General features: G+C 46.3%; 1 protein-coding gene across 8 annotated transcripts in view; it reads left to right on the forward strand.

Moving 5' to 3' along the window:
• Positions 1 to 20,502, forward strand: part of LOC117005174 (protoheme IX farnesyltransferase, mitochondrial) — a 181,686-nt gene that overhangs the window by 25,206 nt on the left and 135,978 nt on the right. For 2 of the 8 annotated variants that reach the window (XM_033076555.2, XM_033076559.2), the window contains exons 2-3: positions 17,301 to 17,421; positions 18,567 to 18,652. The exons of 5 other annotated variants lie outside the window; for them this stretch is intronic. The gene's annotated coding sequence lies outside the window, so the exon portion shown is untranslated. One more of the 8 variants, XM_033076554.2, reaches the window with a different exon arrangement.

The following is a 20,502-nucleotide window of genomic DNA, read 5'->3' on the forward strand; positions in this document are numbered from 1 at the left end:
CCAACAAGCTCTTGGCTTCACTAGTGTGGTCCTTACAACCTGGAGAGTGAATGTCACTGTAAAGACAAGTGCAGACCATGAAAGGAGGAGGCAAACTAGGAACAACACAATCTAATAGCCTTGCATGCTCCTTTCCATCACCCAAGTTGTTTTTCCTTTCACAGCAATAGCAGCTGCTCCTGTATGATTGCTTTTCTGTCTCTGCTCCCCTTGCTCCCTTAATCAGAGAAACCCACAGAGGATGAACCATTAGCTGTACTAAACTGGTGATTAAGAAGAAAACTGATTATTTCAAAAACTGTTACAGTGCAAAATCTATTGCTGGGTGACATCCTCAGAGCAGGCACATTACATTGACCAAGGCGTTCACCTGAACAGATCTGTGCTGGAAACTGTCTGTGGGGTCACATCTCAGTAGTGGTGTGCAGAATGGAGGTGGGAATGTGGGTGTCCAGGGTGAGCTGCTCAGAAATGCCCTCTCTGTTAACAGCCTTCACTTCCATGACCTACTCGTATTGTACTCTGTGGGCATTAACAAACTGAATGTTAGAAAATTCAAGAGGTAAAGACCACTGTCCCTGCTCTAAATTGAAGCAGACTGAAGTGCACATCAGCCACTTTCAGATACAGAAATTCCATCCTTATTTTGTAATCGCATCAGGAATACCATTCACGCTGCAAAAGTGTGTGATTACTAGGGGAAAGAAAAGCTAATGAAGACTTACTGCCAGCATTGGCTTCATGACAAATACAGAAAGGAAACAGGCAAATAACCAGCTATGTTTTCAGATGTACCACATGTAACTGGGGCCATGTTAGAAAACATGTACCAGCCCATGTAAATCATGAACCACTGAAGTCCCATTTCTAAATTTGAATATTAGCAGCCAACTTTCAAACTCCCTGTTTTGAAAATAATTCTGTGATACTTTGAGCAAGCACAGAAATGCCAGGTTCCCTGGACCTTGCCAAATTTTGACTCAAACCTTCTTTGCCTGCCTGAACTAGGAGAAAAGCCAGATTAATGACCCCAAATTTGGCTTGACATACACACCACTGCTGGTCCCAATGACCTAACCAGAGCAGCAAGAGTGCAGCTTTGTTTTCTCAGGCAGAGCTGGGGTTTCCATACTCAACAAGAATCCCAGAAAAAGTGGTTTGGCTCATAGTCCAGGGGGATCATGTTGGTAGGGTGCTGTTTATGTCATGGCGATGGAACAAAGCAGCTTGGGATGATAAATTCTTGTTCTGCGCTGTTTTCCCAACCTGAGAACATTATTCTCGGCTCCAGATGTCGTTTGGGCCCATTGTTTTAAGGGGTTTTTAACTCCGAATAGTGTCCCAGTGTCCTTTGCTCTCCTTTCATTTGCATACGGATCAATGACATCACCCTCCTCACAGGCATCATTTCAGGGGAGCAGCAGAGGCACCACCCAAAGGAAAAGAAAGGGCATAGAGGTGAGACAGTTGGGGACTGGAACAGAATGAGGCCAGTAATTTAACATTAACAATTAACATCAATTAGGAATCAGAACAGGGTAAGGCTTGGAATTTAACATTAACAATTAGCATGGAAACTGAACAAACTTGGGAACTTGTTCCTAACAAACCACATAATGTGTCAGACTGACAATATACTGTAATTCTACAAGTCACTCAAACATTTTTCTAAATTATTCCTGTTAATTTGCCCATTTTGAGAACACACAAAAGAGAAACCCCATAAGTGAATTGAATCACAGTTTTTATTATGTGGGTCATGAAAACCTTGTAACTCATTAGACCTCTTTTTGTGGGCAAAAGACCTAATCAAAAATGCTTCAAGCTACAATACTATGTCCTGACATAGCTAGACGTCCAAGGAAAATATTTTTTATTTAGTGTTCTTACAGAATACAAACTGAGAATTCAAACTGAAAGAAGGGAAATTTAGGTCAGATACAGGGAAGAAATTCTCTGTGAGGATGATGAGGGCTGAGCAAAGGTTGCCCAGAGGTACTGTGGCTGCCCCATCCTGGAAGGGTCCCAGGCCAGGCTGGACGGGGCTTAGAGAGACCTGTTCTCGAGGACGGTGTCCCCACCCATGGCAGGGGGTGGAACTGGATGAGCTTTAAGGTTCCTTCCAATCCAAACCATTCTGTGTTTCTGAATCCGATTTGAATGCAATAATTTCACCAACCACCTGCCATTGTAGGTTTTACTCTGGAAAGGAACAAAACCAAATTTTTATTCTTCAATAAGTCATCATCCTCTGGGTAGAGCTACTCGTCAAAAGGAGGATTAATACGGGCAAACCAGCACTGAGCCATGAAAGTGGCTCCAAGGATGAAAAGGATCCTTCCTAAAAAGGATCCTTCCTTTCTAAAAATACAGTTTAAGTAGAGACCAGTGCTTTTTCCAGAGACACCTGTGATGTTGGATTCAGATTGCACTGTGACAGATATAAGAAGGCTGGGTTGTCACCCAAATTTCACCTTGCATGTAAACTTAAGCAAGTTTTTTTTTTCTCTCCATGCTGGTATTTATGCATGGAACTCTTGAAAGATGCTGAAGTTATCTATTTATGTGCAAAACCCATTTATTCCAAACTCCAATAATTTAATTTTGGAGATTTTTATTGAGCATAACTTTAAAGGAGCATTGTACAAATTTCAGCCATGAGGGGGTTATTTCCAAAATGAATGCAGTAGCACCTAGGGGCTCCAGTGACACTTGCTGGAAGAGGCCAGTTGTTTTTAGTGTGTGCTGGTAGGGCTGGACTTGAAACCCTGAATCCCAGGAGATTTGTTCTCTTCATTCATTATTTCTGGTGTTTCTCTGGTTTTGAGGTTATCTAGGACAAACTGAAGAGGTTTTGAATAATGAAGTAATTAAAAATCAATCTTGAAATATCTTAAACTGACTTGACGGGTGTTTTCTTTAACAAACTGCTTAAACAGATCATTGAGTAAGTTATCTATTGCAAGTTTCTTCCCCTTTCCTTTGGAGAATGTCACCATAGCCAAGGGCAGGGATCATGATGAACCCATGGTTTGTCCTCTCCTGGTCATGCCTTGACCTTCAGATAACAAAGTATTCATTTTTTATTACAGAAATTATTTTTATTTTCACACCTTGATGTTGCCAAGATAAATATTTAGGTTCTGGTAAACCTGCCAAGACCTGGGGGCAAGTGTGCTTTTATGTCTTTTTGTATGTGCAATAGAGTTTGTGTAATAAATGTCAGTTATATTTTACTACTGTAGTGGAAGTAACAATGATAACACCAGCAAGGCAGCCAAAATGCCACTTCTCACCCATTTTCAGTGCCAGCCTTCCTCTCTCAGGAGCAGATGTTATGATGCCAGATGTTGTAAAGTCCCACAAGGCACAGAGAAACCATCCCCAAAAAACCCCTGCTAACCACTTTGAGATAAACCTGAATTGAGTAACTAAGCTCTTCATCCAACATGAAAAGACCAGAAGCTACATTTGAGACAAAAGCTAAAAGTTTAACAAATTACATTGATAAAAGAGTTTTCAAAGGAACATTCAATTTTATCTGCAACACCTAAATGAAAAGGTTGTTCTTTTACTTATTTATTTTGTGATAAAGAGGGTTATTAGGTCTTGTCTTTCTTCACTTTAATGCATTCTGTTGAAACTCTCAGCAAAAAAAAGCAAGCTTTGTGAGCAACAAAGTGACAAGTGAAAAAGAAAGATTAAAATGAGTTCAAGAATTTAAAAGTGTTTATTTTACAGTCAAAATCTCCTGGTGTAAGCACTGATGCTTTCAAATGAAGAGAACAGATCTTCATTATGATGCCACTCCACCTTGCTGCACTGAGTGCCTGGCTATGATCTGGCTTCAGACAACTAAAACGGCTTCAGAACTCTGAATTTGGGAAAAAAAAACCCCAAACAACGCAAACCATAGAAAAAGTGCTTACTGCTTCTGGAATCCTCATGTGCATCAGATGAAAACCAAGACAGTTGTGCCTGTTGGAACAAGACTGAAAAGGGCAAACTGGGAGTCATAGATGTGGGAAGCTGAGATTTTCCTTTCTGGGAAGATGCTGTATCCAGATGCCAGGTTATGGTTTAAAGTTACTGAGCATTTGTGGATCTCAAGTTTTACAGTTGTTGGCCGTAATCCTTTTCCTGCCTCCAACCATGTATTTTTTTCCTTGGGCTCATCTTATTAATCACATTTTTTAACTCTTAGACCCTGATGCAAATCCCAGGAAAATCAATCAAGTAGGTTTGGGCTCCAATAAGCTTTTAGTCTTTGACTCAGATGACGCTTGCATATTTTGCTAGCACAAAAGTGAGAGAAACTCCTTCCCTATGCATGAATCTTAAGTTTGTTCTTTGTCTCCTTTCTTTGAAGCCTGAAAAGAAAAAAATTCTCTTACTTCAAACCAGAGGGTTCTTATTCTGCTTTGCAAAACCAAGTCTTCTCGTACAACAGAGTTTAGAGCAGTGGCACAGCACACACAGCACCCACAGCAATTCTATAGCTGTTTTCTACCAGTCCTTGTGATGTCCTTGGATTCCTCCAGGTGCTGGAACACCTAAGCGTGGGCAACACAGCTGATGAAGAGTCTGGAACACAAGTCTTGTGAGGAGCAACTGAAGGGAGGCTGGGTGGCCTGAGACTGAATAAAAGGGGGCTCAGGGGGAACCTTCTCACACTCCCCAATTCCTTGACAGGAGGGTGCAGCCAGGTAGGCGTGGGGCTCTGCTCCTGTGAGACAAGGGACAGGACAGGAGGAAACAGCCTTGAGTTGTGCTAGGGGAGGTTTAGATAGGACATTAGGGAATTTTTTTTACTGAAAGAGTGATCAGATACTGGCACAGGTTGCCCAGGGCAGTGGTGATATCACCATTCCTAAAAGTGATCAAAAACCATTTAAATGTGGCACTTGGGGACATGGTTCAGTGGAGGACTTGGCAGTTCTGAGTCAAGGATTGGATTCAATGATCTTTGACGTCTTTTCCAACCTAAATGATCCCATGGCTCATTCCTGGAGGGGGGAATCCTCCAGGTGCTGGTCCTCTATCATTGGTGGTGCAGAAGCATCTAAGATGTTCACAGAACCTCTCCTACTGTATGTGTAAGAGAAAATGTTCCACAGGGCACAAACACTGACTTGTTACTATTTTTGACGCTAGGTCAGGACAGCAGGTTCCTTGAGTCAAAACATTTCTCCAAAGCTCTGTGACATTTCAGGGAACAGGAGAGTGCTCCCCATACTATATTGTCCTTACTTAGTGAGGACACTACCTCCTGTGAGATGATAAAAAAGCTCTCATGGTTTGGACTGTCCTCTCAGCTTAGCAGAGGCCATGACAGGTGGAAATATCACCCTTGAGATCACACACAGTGACAGCAATGTGGTTACCACTGTTGGCATGAGCGTGGGAAGAGATGACGTTGAGAAATGGCAATAATGGCTGCATAACAGGGAAAAAATGCTGCTCACTGCATTGATAGTTGCACCTGATTTAGCTACTGAAAGAAGAAGAAGAAGCCATGAAAACATTAAACCTCTTATCATCCTGATGGAATGAAATTGAAAAGAAAAAAAGTCCCAGTTATTTGGCAGCAAATGGGTTTATTAACTTCTAAAATGGTGTGTGTTTGAATGTGATAGGGAAGGCAGCATTTGTCAGTGTTCACCTCATCAAAAGACTAATTAATCCTTGGAATAAAAGTAGCTTTTAAAAATCTCCCTCGTTAAACAATCTACCAGCTCAGGAGACTGAGCTGTTGAGCCAGGCACTGGTTTCTGTGCAGGAAAAGGACCTACAGGTGACACCTGTGTCTGGGTTTTCTGGCTGAGCCTTACAAACCACAATGCAGGACCTACTTTCAGACTGTGTTTTCCCTTCCAGCTCTATCTTAACTCCTTTCCTGCTACAGCACCCACAGGGCTTAGGGGGTAGAGCCTAGCTGAGGTGGCATGAGGCATTTTGATGGCTTCCTCCCACCCCCACCACCTCCCCATCACAGTCCCACCAGACTTCTCATGTCTCTGCCACCCTCTCCCCTTGACAGCTGATCAGAAATCACTGTTGGTGACTTCGTAAATATTTTTTGAAAGATTTCAGTGAGTCAAGTGTTGCAAAAGACTCTCAATTTCCTCTAATAGTGATGTTCCACAAGACTAACATAATTTTCTGTCATTGAAACATTGAAATTGATTGTTCTGGTTTCAGGTTTTTTTAGCTAGGATGCTCTGGTTTTCTAATCTGCTACTTCCTGTGAGATGCCTTCTCCCCACTGGAGCATTCCTCTGACAGGCAGCCTTTGAGCTGCAGCGGCATAACACCCTCTGTCACACTAAAAATGAAATACATGAGTGGCATCTCTCCAGATGGGAAGGTAACATGAGATACTGTGTTAAGGGGAATGATGCAGAAACTGAAGATTTTGCTACCTACTGCCTCTTGCCTCCTGGAGATCTCATAGATACCTCAGGCATCTTTCTATACACTTATTGAGCTCCTCAGCTACCTTGACAGCTGCACTTTGTCTAATGCAGAGCAGTAACAGATAACACTAAAATCTCCACACCACAAAATGAGCTCATGTAACCACTTATTTGCTGGCAGGTAACATATGAGATCCTGGCATATGTTCACAGTGTGTTGGATTTGCTGCAATTCCTAGTTGTTTCAAGTTATCTACACCTCTTTTAAATCCCTTCGGGGAGCGTGACTCCAACTCTTCCCTGGGCAGCATGTTCCAATGCCTGACAACCCTTTCGGTGAAGGTGTTCTTCCTAATATACAATCCAAACTGCCGTGGCAAACCTTGAGATCCATTCCTCTTGTCCCATCGCTTGTTGCTTGGGAGAAAACAAATGTCCCAGAGCCTTTGGTGATGCTGGGACACCCTGCTGGAGACATGTGTCCTCTGCTTGGACAGGCGCAGAGCAACCTCTTATAGTTCAGGGTGTCCTCACCCCTTGTTTGGCTCTATCCAATATTTGTCTGTAATTAGCACTTGGGTTTGAGATGATGAATGAACAGCTTTTTGTCCAAAGGGCCAGCAGTGAGGACAGAGATACTACTGGGTTGTTTTTTCAGCCCCAACTCTAAACCTTGGCAAGGATAAAAGTATTCGTTGCTCATTAGCTGGACTTCCCTTTAGGCTGGAGGACAGGCAGTGTCTTCTCTTCCCATTTTGCAAATGTGGACAGGATGCACTGGGAAAGGGAAAGGCAGAATTACAGTAATTTCATGAATACAAGCCGCACTGTTTTGACCAAAATTTTGCTCCCATACCGGGAATGTGGCTAATATTCAGGTGCAGCCAATATGTGAATAATTTTCTGACATTTTCAACCCTGGGAGTGCAAACCAAGTCAGTGCAAATTGCAAAGTCGAGCTCCTGCCAGTAAAACCCTGCATTTATGCGGTTGTTACAAAGTGGTTACTTTGTTGCACGGCGGGTGGAGCTGCTCTGTGCAGGCAGCACAGGGGGTGGGGAGGCAGGGGCAGCTCTCTCCTGCTGGCCCCGCGGCTCAGGAGAAGGCGGGCAGCTCTCTCCTGCTTGGCCCCGCGGCTCGGGGGGAGGCAGGGGCAGCTCTCTCCTGTTTAGCCCTGCAACTCGGGGGAAGCAGGGGCTCTCTCCTGCTTGGCCCTGCGACTCGGGGAAGGTGGGGCAGCTCTCTCCAGTTGGCCCCGCGGCTCGGGGGGCTCCCGTCCCCGCCTGCCGCCGCCGCAGGAGCAGGCAGGCTACATCCCTGGCTCCCATCGCCGCCGCAGGTGCCGGTGGGCTCTGTGCCCCCCCTGCCGCCGTGGGGCAGCGCCGGGCCAGGGTGACCGAGCCCAGCGGTGGTGGCGGCTGGCCCTGAGCATCCCCGCTGAGCGGCAGCGCCGAGCTGGGCCACCCAGCCCTGTCGGCAGCCCGGAGCCCTCATGGCGTGAGCCGAGCCAGTAAACCCCGCCCTGCCACGGTTCTGTTACTAATTGGCAACTTTGTTGCACACGAGTCCTCGCTGCGAACACAGAGCGGCTTATACTTGGGTGCGGCTTATTTATGGACAAAAACCAAAATGTTTGCCAACACCCAGCCATGCGGCTTATACTCAGTGCGGCTTGTATTCATGAATTTACTGTAGTTCCCAATCCCATGAATTCCAGGCTTCAACTTCCAGACAGCTTTGCCAGGCATGGATAACAAGATAAGACCACCTTTTTAGAAGAACTACTGGGAAAAACAGATTTATCAGTTTTCTTAAGATAAGGTTGCCAACATGTTAAATCAACTTTCCTTCTTTTGAGCAGGGGCTATTACAAAAAATTAGGTCAAAACTGAAGCGTGTCCCCTTTCCCTATTTCTTACTTACTATGCATTGGAATAGCATAGGAAAAAATACCCTGAGTTAGTGTCTCCAGCGTGGAAAGCCTGGGAAGCCTTGCAGCAAACCCAGCCCTGGCAGCGGCAGAAGAGATTTGGGCACTGTGTTTTTCCTGGGTCCATCCAGGCACACACACAGTTCTGCAGGAGCTCAGCAAAGTGTCTGGTTTCTGGGGTTTGAAATATTCTTCCCCTGCTGCCAAGGAAGAGAAGAAAACAGCCCTTTGAAGAGGCTCTGAAACCCAAGTAGAGTGAGTGGGGAACATTTACTTTAAAGCACAATAATGTTTAGGTTACAGACCCTAATCCCCTAGCCCTGTCCCAGCAGGGTGTCTCAAGGAAAAGTGCTTTCAGAGCAGGGCTGGCTGCAAGTGTGACGCATGCAAAAGGTTTCCCAGAGAAATGCTCTCACACTTTTTTGTACAAAGGTACAGTAATTTCACGATTACAAGCCGCACCGTTTTGACTAAAATTTTGCTCCCACACCGGAAATGCGGCTTCCACTCAGGAGGCGGCTAATATGTGAATAATTTTCTGACATTTTCAACCCCGGAAGTGCAAACCGAGGTGCCGAGTTTGAGCAACCTGCCAGTAAAACCCGACTTTACCCGATTGTTACACATTGGTTACTCTGTTGCGCCACGGGTTGGAGCCGGACTCCATGCAGGCAGCGCAGGGGGTGGGCAAGGCGGGGGAGCTCCCTCCTTCAGGTAGAGTAGCCCGGGGGAGAGACGGGAGGGCCCCCTCCTGCTGGCCCCTCGGCCCGGGGGGGAGGCAGGGGCTCTCTCCTGCTGGCCCCATGGCTTGGGGGGAGGCAGGGGACTCCCGTCCCCTCCTGCCGCCACCGCCGTGGGAGCAGGGGAACTCCATCCCCTCCTGCCACCGTGGGAGTGGGGGGGCTCCATCCCTACCTCCTACCACTGCCGTGGGTGCCGGCGGGCTCCGTGCCCCCCTGCCACCACGGTGCAGCGCCGGGCCGGGGCGAGGGAGCCCAGCAGTGGCGGCAGCCGGCCCTGAGCGGCCCTGCCGAGCGGCAGTGCCGAGCTGGGCCACCTGGGCCCGTCGGCAGCCCCGAGCCCTCACGGCCCGAGCCGAGCCAGTAAACCCCGCCATGCTGCAATTCTGTTACTATTTGGCAACTTTGTTACACGCGAGTCCTCGCTGCGAACGACAGAGCGGCTTATAATTGGGTGCGGCTTGTGTATGGACAAAGAACGAAATGTTTACCAACACCCAGAGATGCGGCTTATAGTCCGTGCGGCTTGTAATCGTGAAATTACTGTATTTTAAAAGCAAGAACGAGATGTCCTGGGTGGGAAATACATCCTAACAGATGTGTAGTATCACTAAAGATGACTCTAATATAATCTAAGCTGGTTTGCTGTATTAATGCTTTGTTTATCTTTAGACACAGATGGATATTTTGATTAGCATTACTTTGTTAATGTAGCATCTAGAAAATTTGGTCTGGAGGGCAGATATCTGTGTATAGACAAAGTGTTTATACTGGGATAACTGATCAGAAATGTGCAGCTTTTCTATGAAATCCCAATTAGAAAATTAAACCTTGTAAGCAAAGGCAACTGGGATATGCTGTTCAGTCCACATGGCCAATTAGAATGAGTCACAAAAGCGCTTCCTTCACAAACCCATGCTTTGGGTTGAGTATCCTGGTACCCTTGAGCTTTTCTGGGATTAACTGTGTAAGTGCTGTGAAAGGAGGGCTGGCAGTGAAATGGGGTGCTGAAGGTGCTGGGGGGCCAGGGAAGAACAGCAGATACTGGCAGAGGGATGGGTGCCCGGGGTCTTGAGTTATTTGAACCTGTGATGTTATAATCAGCTATATAATAGCTGGCTTTTGCTAGAATGTATTTGCTTTTGCAAGTTATTATAAATTATAATTGCTTGTAGATGATTATTATCAATTGTGCCTGTTTTTAGATATAGTGCAAATATGTAATTACTTTTGTGAGTAGTGTAATTAAAGGTATACATGAAGCAAGGCTATTGGAAGATGTTAGCGGGCTTGCAAAAATGTACTACAAGATAAGACTGCTTTGGCAAAGCGCTGTTGGGGGTGTACATTTTGCAAGAGCAGTCATTTCATTAGGTATGGGATATTGTGAAGTGTGTAGCCAAGATAGCACAAGCAGAGAACAAAATACTGTAAAAGGAAAATACCAAGTCTAAAGTGGCATCGGAAGACCATCAGAAGACTAGCCCAGACTGCCCTCCTGATGGACCTTTGGACACTGCAGCTGTGGACTTATGCAATGCTGTGGCAACCTGAGGCAGTTGTGGTGAATTAGCTTTGAAAATGTGCTAAGTCATTTAGGGCAGTAATGCTACTGCAACAGTATAAAAAACTGCTTGCTAAAGGAGTAAGTGTGCCTCTGGCTACTGCCATGCACCCAGCACTGTTACTTTTGCTTTATTGATTTGTCGCTTATTATCTCATATTATTTTAGGGATGAACATAGTTGATGCATGGCCCTGTGATGTGATGGGGCTGGGACTACACAGGGATGAAGGGACTTGTTTGAATGCTCACACTGGAAAGAAACAGTAGAACTACAGTAATTTCACAACTATAAGGCGCACCCTTTTGACTAAAATTTTCCCTTGAACCCGGAATTGCGCCTTATAGTCTGGTGCGCCTTATCTGATGTACAAAGTTGCGAAATTTGCCAAACCGGAAGTGTGAGCTGTGAACCGTGGGGGGAGCCGGAAGTGCCATGGCAGCCGGCTGGGGGCGGGCCTGGAGGCCCGCGGCACTGCCCCTGCCGGGTGGAGGCAGGCTAGGGGGCCCGCGGCACCACCCCGTCCCGGGTCCAGGCAGTCCCAGGAGCCCATGGTTGCCGGGTGAAGGCAGGCTAGGGGGCCCGTGGCACCCACCTTCCCAGGTCCAGGCAGTCCCGGGGGCCCATGGCTGCCGGGTCCAGAGGGGCCCGGCGGCTCACAGCACCGCCCCTTCTGGGTGGAGGCGGGCCCGGGGGCCAATGGCTGCCAGGTTGAGGCGGGGCCTTGGCCAGCAACCACGCAGGGTGAGCTGGGGGCGGAGCCTCGCTGCAAAAAAAAAGTACGCCTTATAGTCTGGTGCGCCTTATCTGATCTACAAAGTTGCAAATTTTGCCGACTTTGGGGGGATGCGCGCCTTATAGTCCGGTGCGCCTTATGGTCGTGAAATTACTGTACTCTTAAATACAGGGTAAACTGGCTTTTTACACCCACTGGTCTATTCTGGAAATACAACTCAAAATAAAATGTGCTGAAGGCACTAATATCCAGACCCAGATGACTCACTTTGCCAAGCATGGATAGCAGAGTCCGGACCCATTAGAGTCTGAGGTGGCTGCTCATTAAATTAGATCCTCAACTAGGGACTGCAATTAGTTTCCTCAGAGATTGCATTGTCCCTGTCCAAAGAGATAACACCTGCTCCAATCAGAGCAGTGGGAGACACCCTGAGCTTGGGGATCCTTTCTCCAAGCCCTAGGAAAAGCCCCCCATGCTGATGATGGAGTAGCACAATCCTGATTTTGGCTACTCTTAGTGTGGCTTTCTCCTCTGCAGTATCCCTGGATCTAGGAAATGCCACAGCACCACCACATCTTCCCCTAAGATGGGACAGGAGGCAGTAACTCAGCTACAAGGGAAGGAATAAGTCCAAGCTCTGGTTGTGTCATTCCATTGTCTGAAGGAATGGGCAGTTATCCACCTGTTCTCAAGAGATTTTCCATTTTCTTTTACTGTGAAGAGGGGGAAAGCAGTGAGGCCTCGAGGCAGGATAGCTTGGAAGGGATCTTCTGCTCTGAAATTTTCCCTACTTGAGGTACTCAGGAGGTATTAGAGCAACAACCCCTTCTAGCTGAGCAGAAGCTGAGGGGAAGCCACCTGCAGCCTTCCACGCAGCTGTAAGTCCCTCAGGAACCAAGAGTAAAGTTATGTCTGGGCTGAGCTAGAAAAGAAGAGGCACAAACCTCAGGAGAACACCAACAACCAAGCGAATAAACAATGGTGTTTGGCTCTTGAGAAGAAGTTGTTGCCCCCTCCCCCTTCCTGATGCAGCTCCTTCCCAGACTGCCTGGCTGACTGGGTCTACCCCAAACCACCCCGCACTGAAGCAAGGTCAGACTCTTGCCTCTCTTTGCTCCTGGCTTGAGTTCACTGTAATGGGACCTACTTTGGAGAACTGAATTGTTTCTAAGACAATACAATAATCATGGGACTCCAACCATGAGCTACATCATCCACAGGTGTAAAGGGAGTCAGGGATAAAAGTGTCTATTTTCTGGATATTTTCACTTCTCTGACCCTCCTTCCCTGAAGGTCAGCCTGTCAGTCATCCAACTCTTCCACTGCAGTTCCCAAGAAGCACCATTTCCAACCAAAGGAATGCTCAGACATCCTAACTCCAGTTCCACTGGTTTTCTGCCCCAGCTCAGTGCTTGGCAGGGCATAATGGGATGGGGGAACCAGGAAAAAAGATGCCCCAGATTGCTGCACCCCAGCGAAGCAATCTGGGGTGCCTAGAGTACCCCCCCCTTTTCGGCAGTACAGATAGTGAGTAAATAGTGAGAAAGAAAGATGTGCCTCTCTAAAAAGGCAGAGGCCAGAGAAGAAATCTCATTTAACCAATTGCAGAGGTGCTGTTGGGACTTCATATCTCAGTTAGTCTTTGACTTCTGGGAATACACTGTTGGGTTATTCATGGAGAGCATGTGGCATCTCCATCAGTTGCAGGTCATTGGTGGAGGGCTCAAGCAGAGCTGACATTTGCAATCGACTCTGTTACTTGATTTCCAAGTCAATGTTAATTTGCACTTTAAGATAAGGCTCACTCAAGATTCTTGGCATGCAGCTTGTCAGCAGTTTAATGCCCTGATCCGAAAACTGTAGGAAAAATGGACAAAACCAGTGGAGGTTTGGAAAAATGAGAGAATAAAACACAGAGGGGGAACCTCCAGTCCTGACCTGTGAGGAGGAGGTCCCACAGCATACCTGATATTGGTGCGGTGGATTCACAGACAACCTCAGTTCAGAGGAGATGAGATGTCCAGATACAGACTTACCCCTCTTACTTAAAATGTTACACTACTCTATCTTGTTTAACAGCTCCATCAGGAGTACAGAGACTGCTTTTCAAGCATTACCTATAAAAGGAAGAGGCAGGGGTTTTTTTTCGCTATCTCATTATACTGAGCATATTTTCTCATAGCTTTTCCTATCTTTGTATGATGTCTAGAGGAGGGTTAGTACCTTTCCTTAGTAGAGTGTTTTGTTTTCGTTTTTTTTTATTTGTCTTTCATAGCTACCTCAAAGCAGGCTGGCTTGGTTTCTAAAGTCCCAGACTTGTCCCCTTTCCAAAATCCTCTGAAAAGTCTGGTGGGTTATTTTCTTTCTCCTGTGGGAACATTCATAATCCCTTTTACAGAAAAACCAGAGTAATCCCAAACATATACAGGAGCTACAAACAGAAGTACATTTCTGCTGTGTTATCACAACTTTCTTGTTCTTCACTCTTTGTGGCTAAATAAGACTGATGGTCCAAACCCAGTGGTTGAAATCTCCATTCAGAATAAAGTAAAGAATCCTGATGTCTCTGGCTAGACATGTACCAGCTATAATGAAGGCAGAACTGCTCACCCAAGCCTATTGACAACATGGACCCAGAGCTCATTTGAATGTCTCATTTGTTTCAACTCTGAAGCCTAAAGATGGTATTTTAAAGAATGATAGTATTAGTTTGACACATTGCAAACTTAAAGGAAGTAACTGTTGGTCAATGTAGGGAAGTGTGATAAAATGCTGAATGCTCTAGAAGACTCCAGTTTTACATGCCAGACCTGTGCAAAGCTAATTCTTTTGCATGTGCAGAGTGTCCCTGTATCACAAAAGTACAGTAATTTCATGATTATAAGCCACACCATTTTGACTAAAGTTTTGGTCTGTACCTGGAAGTGCGGTTTGTACTCCGGAGCGGCTTCTATATGGATGATGTTCAGAAATTTTCCAACCTGGAAGTGAGACCCGGCAGCAGCCCTGAGCCGAGCCGGAGCCCGCATGACCCCGGCGGCGGGTTGGCGCCGCTGATCCAAGCCCGTGATAGTTCTCTGTATTTTTTCGGTGTTTTCAGTCTTGTGCAGCTGCACGGCTCCCCGGTCGCCCAGCTCCCAGCCCACCCACGTGGCTACCTGGCTCCCCGCCCGCCTGGCTCCCCGTCCACCTGGCTCCCCATCTGCCCGGCTCCCTGCCCACCCGCGTGGCTGCCCGGCTCTCCAGCTACCCGTCTCCCCGCCCGCCCAGCTCCCCACCCACCCGTGTGGCGTGTGGCTGCCCAGCTGAGTGGCTATTTAAAGGGAATGCAGATCTGTTGGAAATGCTTGTAAAATGAGCACACTATTGTTTGTATCTTTTTCCTCTTGTTAATAAAACTTGCAGGGTATGCTGCCGCAGCTATTGTCTGTATCTTTTCTGCTTGGAAATAATGTTTCCAAGGTCAGCACCTGCCAGTAAACCCCGCGATCCCGTTACTAATTGGCAACTTTGTGAAAGTTCGCTGCGAACGAAAGCGCGGCTTATAATCGTGAAATTACTGTACATCCTTCCATTTGTTCATTTCTGGGTACCTCCACTTCTTCTATTAGTTTCCTTCTGACTGCACCAAGCATGGGCAGACATGACTATGTCATGCTGTTTCCATGAAGGTGCATAATTACATTCCCTCCATCCTGATCACTGTCTCCTGCCATCAACAGGTGGCAAATGAAGCCGGCATAATTCATATATTTTGCATCCATTTGCATCCTCTCCTATAAAGCTCTTACAAATGAAACTGTCGAGCCTTGCTGGCACCTTTCAGCATAAATGATGCAAATTGGGGGCTGTGTGAGGCAGTCTGTGCCCACTGTGCCATCCATGAGTACCTCCAGCCTGAGGAATGTCTTTGCAAACATCTGTTGTCGTTTGAGGAGACATGGCAGAAGGGGGAGAGGGAAAACCCTCAATAATGGATGATTTTGAAGTTTGGGGAGGCTCAGTGAGAGAGAGGAAGTAGGTTGGGGGAAATCAATGAGAGAGAGGGTCACTCATTCCTCAAGTCAGGTGATTGTTAATTATCTCCATGTATTCACAGAAGTTGTTAGTTTTCTGGGTAGATGGGTCCTGTGCTTAGTCATCTCAGCATTTTTAAAGATGAATGAAGAATTACCCAGGATGAAGGGTCAGGAGTGAAAAAGATAAATAATATGAAGAAGCTGATTACTGCCTGTCTGTTATAACATTTCATTAGTTTTGACAGCCTGTACATGAGCAATGAGTGAATGCTAACTACATTTCCTTTGCATCTGCTTTCACTCATGTTGCTTAACTCAGGAAAAGAGCTGGCCAGATGAACCTTGAGGATGAAAGGAGGTGCTAGATGACTCACTGGATTAGGATTATTCTTAGAACAGGGATAGCAAGGGTTAAATTTATTAGGCTTACTTTGCTAAGGGCATTTTTCATTGGGCACCACTAGAAATGATAGATGTTGGTAAGTGGAGGTATCCCAGAGGATGGTTCTCCTCACAATCCTGAGGAGAATGAAGGAGCTGAGACTGTCACCAAAGCCAGATCTTTTGCTGTGGTAACATTCCCTCAGGTTGAAAACATTGTGAAAATAAAGTCAGAGAGAAGGCAGTCAGGATACCTAGGTTTCATGATAGTGTGTTTCTGTGTTCTTGGTCTGTGCAAGAGCAGCTGGCCTGAAGCCCTGGCTTTTATCTTCTGTGCTTCAGGTGAAAAGTAACAGTAGATACCAGAGACTTTACTGAAATATCCATCAGCCCCTTCTGTCAGAACTACTCTTTATTTTGTGGCACAGGGGCAGATGAGACAAGTGAGGATTCTCTCACCTGCAGCTGTAAGAGCTGCTGCTATCCCTAGCATCTTTCAGGTCCTTAGTAATGAAATAAATACTACGATGTCTATAATAATGACATAAGATGGGATTTTTACCATATTAATTTCTCAGGCTGTTGCAATACAGGATGACATATCAGTGACAGGCTCAGCCTCCCCATGCAAGTTTAAACAGATGTGACCTTGACGAACACAGATATAGGGGGTTTGAGGATAGCTTGCAAGACAAATTAATGTGCTCCGGCAAATGTATGAGAAGTTATTCCTCAGTATAGAAAAGTCTATCTACTTTCACCTAACTGCTCCTCCGAAAGTGACTTTTCCCATGTACAAAACACAAGCAATCTCCAGAGCTAGTGATAATGTCAAAAGGTCTTTAAGGAAAAATGTTTCCAGGAGGCTGGAGCAGTGAGGCAGCCGAGTGGAAACAGAGATGTGATTAATACAGAACAAGTTGTCCTCATTCATTTATAGCAGTTTGCTCCCTGTAAATGATATACTGCTAGAACAATGTGGGTTCTTTCTTTTAATCTGTCTCTGCATCAGAAGACATCTTGCAACTGAGACTCTTTCATTTCATGTCACCTTCCATCATGCCAAGAAAACCCACAGGTTGAAAGGAATGTCTGTAAACATTTGTTTACTGAAACTACAGGTAAACCAGCCCCCGAGTCAATCCCCTCCCACAGCTCTATGTTTCAGTTCTTCCTACTGTTAGGCAATAACAGCAGGCTTTCACTTTTTCCTGATGAAATTAGCAACTAGAAACCCAAGCACTGTGGGTATGTGTGAGAGAGAATGAGACAGGAGGTCCCTGCTTGGGACCAGGAAGAAAACGCTTTGCCTCTTTAACCTCCTGAAAAGAAAGAGCTGAAGTAAATCAGTAAATACAAATGATAGAGAGGCCTAAGAATAAGAGGCTTGTTGGCATATTTGAAAACTCTAATTAGCATCACTGCTGCTGGAATGTGGGTTTTCCAGGAACCTATCTGGTTCTAAGGCTCTGGAGATACCCTCATAGACTTATGAAGCTCCAAATGTTCAACAGGACATATTCTTCTGCTTTGTCTCCCCTGGAGCCCCTGTCTGTGAGCCACATGCAGCAGCATCTCACAACTTCAGAGCCCATCTTTTGGAGTCAAATCCAGATGGGTACATTCTCCTAAAAGGTTAGTACTCATGTGGTCTCATAAACATTAATGGGTCACTAGGATTATTCAGGGTTTCTCTGGACTCATTTGTGTTAGAACCACAACATAGAAAACAACATCATCTGGACCTCAGAAACTCCAGTGATGGGGAAGTCCATCTTAACTTTGAAAATTCTTCCAATAATTAATTACAGTCACTGCTAGATATATATATTACAGTAATTTCACGAATACAAGCTGCACGGACTATAAGCCGCATCTCTGGGTGTTGGCAAACATTTCGTTCTTTGTCCATAAATAAGCCGCACCTGAGTATAAGCCGCTCTGTCGTTCGCAGCGAGGACCCGCGTGCAACAAAGTTGCCAAATAGTAACAGAACCACAGCATGGTGGGGTTTACTGGCTCGGCTCAGTCTGTGCAGGCTCAGCCCGCTCTGGGCTGCCAACGGGACCAGGTGGCCCAGCCCGGGGCTGCCGCTTGGCGGGGTCGCTCAGGGCCGGCTGCCGCTGCCACTGGGCTCGGTCACCACGGCCCGGCGCTGCCCCGTGGTGGCAGGCAGGAACGGACCCCCCCCCCGCTCCCACGGCGGTGGGCAGGGACGGAGCCTGCCTGCTTCTGCCATGGCAGGCGGGGACAGGAGCCCCCCACTTACCCCATGGGCCACGGGGATGGCAGCACAGGGCCCCCGCCTCCTCCCCGAGCCACAGGGATGGCGACACGGGACCCCCGCCTCCTCCCCGAGCCATGGAGATGGCGGCACGGAGCCCCCGCCTCCTCCCTGAGCCGCGGGGATGGTGGCACGGGGCCCCCCCCGTCTCTCCCCCGGGCTGTGGCAGAGGACGGAAGGAGAGAGCTCTCCCGCGTCTTTCCCCACCCCCCGTGCTGCCTGCAGGGGGCCAGGCTCCACCCTCAGCGCAACAGAGCAACAATTTGTAACAATAGTGAAATGCCGACTTTTACTAGCAGGTGCTCGACTCGGCACCCTGGCTGGCACTTCTGGGGTTGTAAATGTCAGAAAATTATTCACATATTAGCCACTCCTGAGTATAAGCTGCATTTCCGGTTTGGGAGCAAAATTTTAGTCAAAATGGTGCGGCTTGTATTCGTGAAATTACTGTAAATATCACATTGGTTATAGTGTATATATCTTTTTTTTGTTTCAGCTTTCAAGCCATCTGAGGAGAGTATTGATAAATGTCTCAGGATAACTCAGGTTGAGAAGATTTTCTACCACTACCAGATTGGAGAGGTTGAAACAAGTTATTTTGGTGTGGTAACCTCCTCTTGAGAAGCCTAATTAAGATGATGGATGGGGTTATAAAATGCTAAGTTTCTGCAGGAGGAGGTAGCTCTCCTGGAAAGGGAAGCAGAGGTTCCCTAGCTTGAGGGACTCTGGCATGCAGCTTTGGATGGAGGGTGACGGAGGTGTGGTTATCATGGAAGTAGGGGTCAGAACTGGATATCTATGCAAGGAGTAGCAGTGAGGGCTTGTGCTAATATGCTGTGTGTCAGATGAGAGAGAGTAATGGAGGAAGTTGGGCTGGGATTCAGCAAATTGGGTTTCCTGTGCTCCTAATTCATGGTGAGTCCTGCCTGCAGCTGCTGGGTAAAGGTGTTTCTATCTCAGCACTTGAAAGCAGGGTACCTTTGGCCAAGAGCAGCTGAAGGACCCCCATCCCCTCCCCATCCCAGCTAGAGCACTCCCAGGGACACCAAGTGCTTCAGAGAGGGATGCAGGATCACAGAGAGAGTCCAGGTGGTTGATCACCCAGATGTAGAAAATTCCCGAGGTTTGTAGACTGGAAACAAGACTGAAAAGAGCTACACTGATCTCACAAGGCAGGTGGGAGCAGCAGTTTCCCGCTGCATACGGTTTCTGTGGATTCTTGGCGCATGCTTACAAGTATCTGAACACACGCTGGACTGGCCCCAACCTCACTCTACCAAGGCAGAGTAACAAAGAGCAGAAAGGGAACTTCTTGTACTTAATCTCAGTGCAAAATAGCCCCTGGTCCTATGATAATGTGCATGGATTCTGCCTGGAATGGTTGCATCCAGGTGTCTCACAGCTGCACCAGAAGGGGAGTCCTTTCTAAGCGCTTCTAATTTGTTGGCATATACATTACCACTGTAAGAAGCAACATCCCTTCTAAATCCGTTTTTCCCTACTCTTTACTGTACTATCTTGGGCTGATGTTAATTCACCCCACCTCTGATCTGAATCCTGGACAGTTCATTCCCTTGATCTCATGGAAGACTTCTCCATGCACTAATTCCACCATATTACCTTATCCAGTGTAAGAAACATCTGATTCTGATTATCACAAAAAGTAGCTGTGCAAAAGTCAAAACAGGGTAGCACATTAGGCAGGGTAGATTCGTTAATTAACCAGTTTTGTCCTTGAGCTGAAAATATCCCTAATTAATACTTCTCCACGCTCAATGAATATCTTCTTCCCAACAGGCTGAAAGTTCATCAAGTAGGGGTAGAGACAGAGTCTTTCCTAATGATCACTGTGCCTTCCATTAGTGAAAGTTTAATTACCAAAACAATCATTTGTCCAATGTTGAAAAGCTGTGAGGAAAGAAAGAGAGGAAGAGAAGAGGAGAGGAGAGGAGAGGAGAGGAGAAGAGAAGAGAAGAGAAGAGAAGAGAAGAGAAGAGAAGAGAAGAGAAGAGAAGAGAAGAGAAGAGAAGAGAAGAGAAGAGAAGAGAAGAGAAGAGAAGAGAGAAAAGAAGAAAAAAGAAAAGAAAAGAAAAGAAAAGAAAAGAAAAGAAAAGAAAAGAAAAGAAAAGAAAAGAAAAGAAAAGAAAAGAAAAGAAAAGAAAAGAAAAGAAAAGAAAAGAAAAAAGAAAAGAAAAGAAAAGAAAAGAAAAAAGAAAAAGTCAATACATTTGACCTTGCTTCTAGGAGAGAAACTCCTGGTAGTCATTACAAATCAACTGTGGAAGTAGCAAGACACTGATTTTAATGGATGTGTCTGAAACAAATGCTTTCCAAGAGCCAACATTCTTCTGTCCTTCAACCCATACCTGAAGGAACAGGGAATGGAGATTGTCTGCCACAGCAAAAAATCCTTTACTTCCTTCGTTATCTGG

The sequence above is a fragment of the Catharus ustulatus genome, chromosome 20 (genome assembly GCF_009819885.2).
Source record: "Catharus ustulatus isolate bCatUst1 chromosome 20, bCatUst1.pri.v2, whole genome shotgun sequence".
Lineage (NCBI taxonomy): Eukaryota > Metazoa > Chordata > Aves > Passeriformes > Turdidae > Catharus > Catharus ustulatus.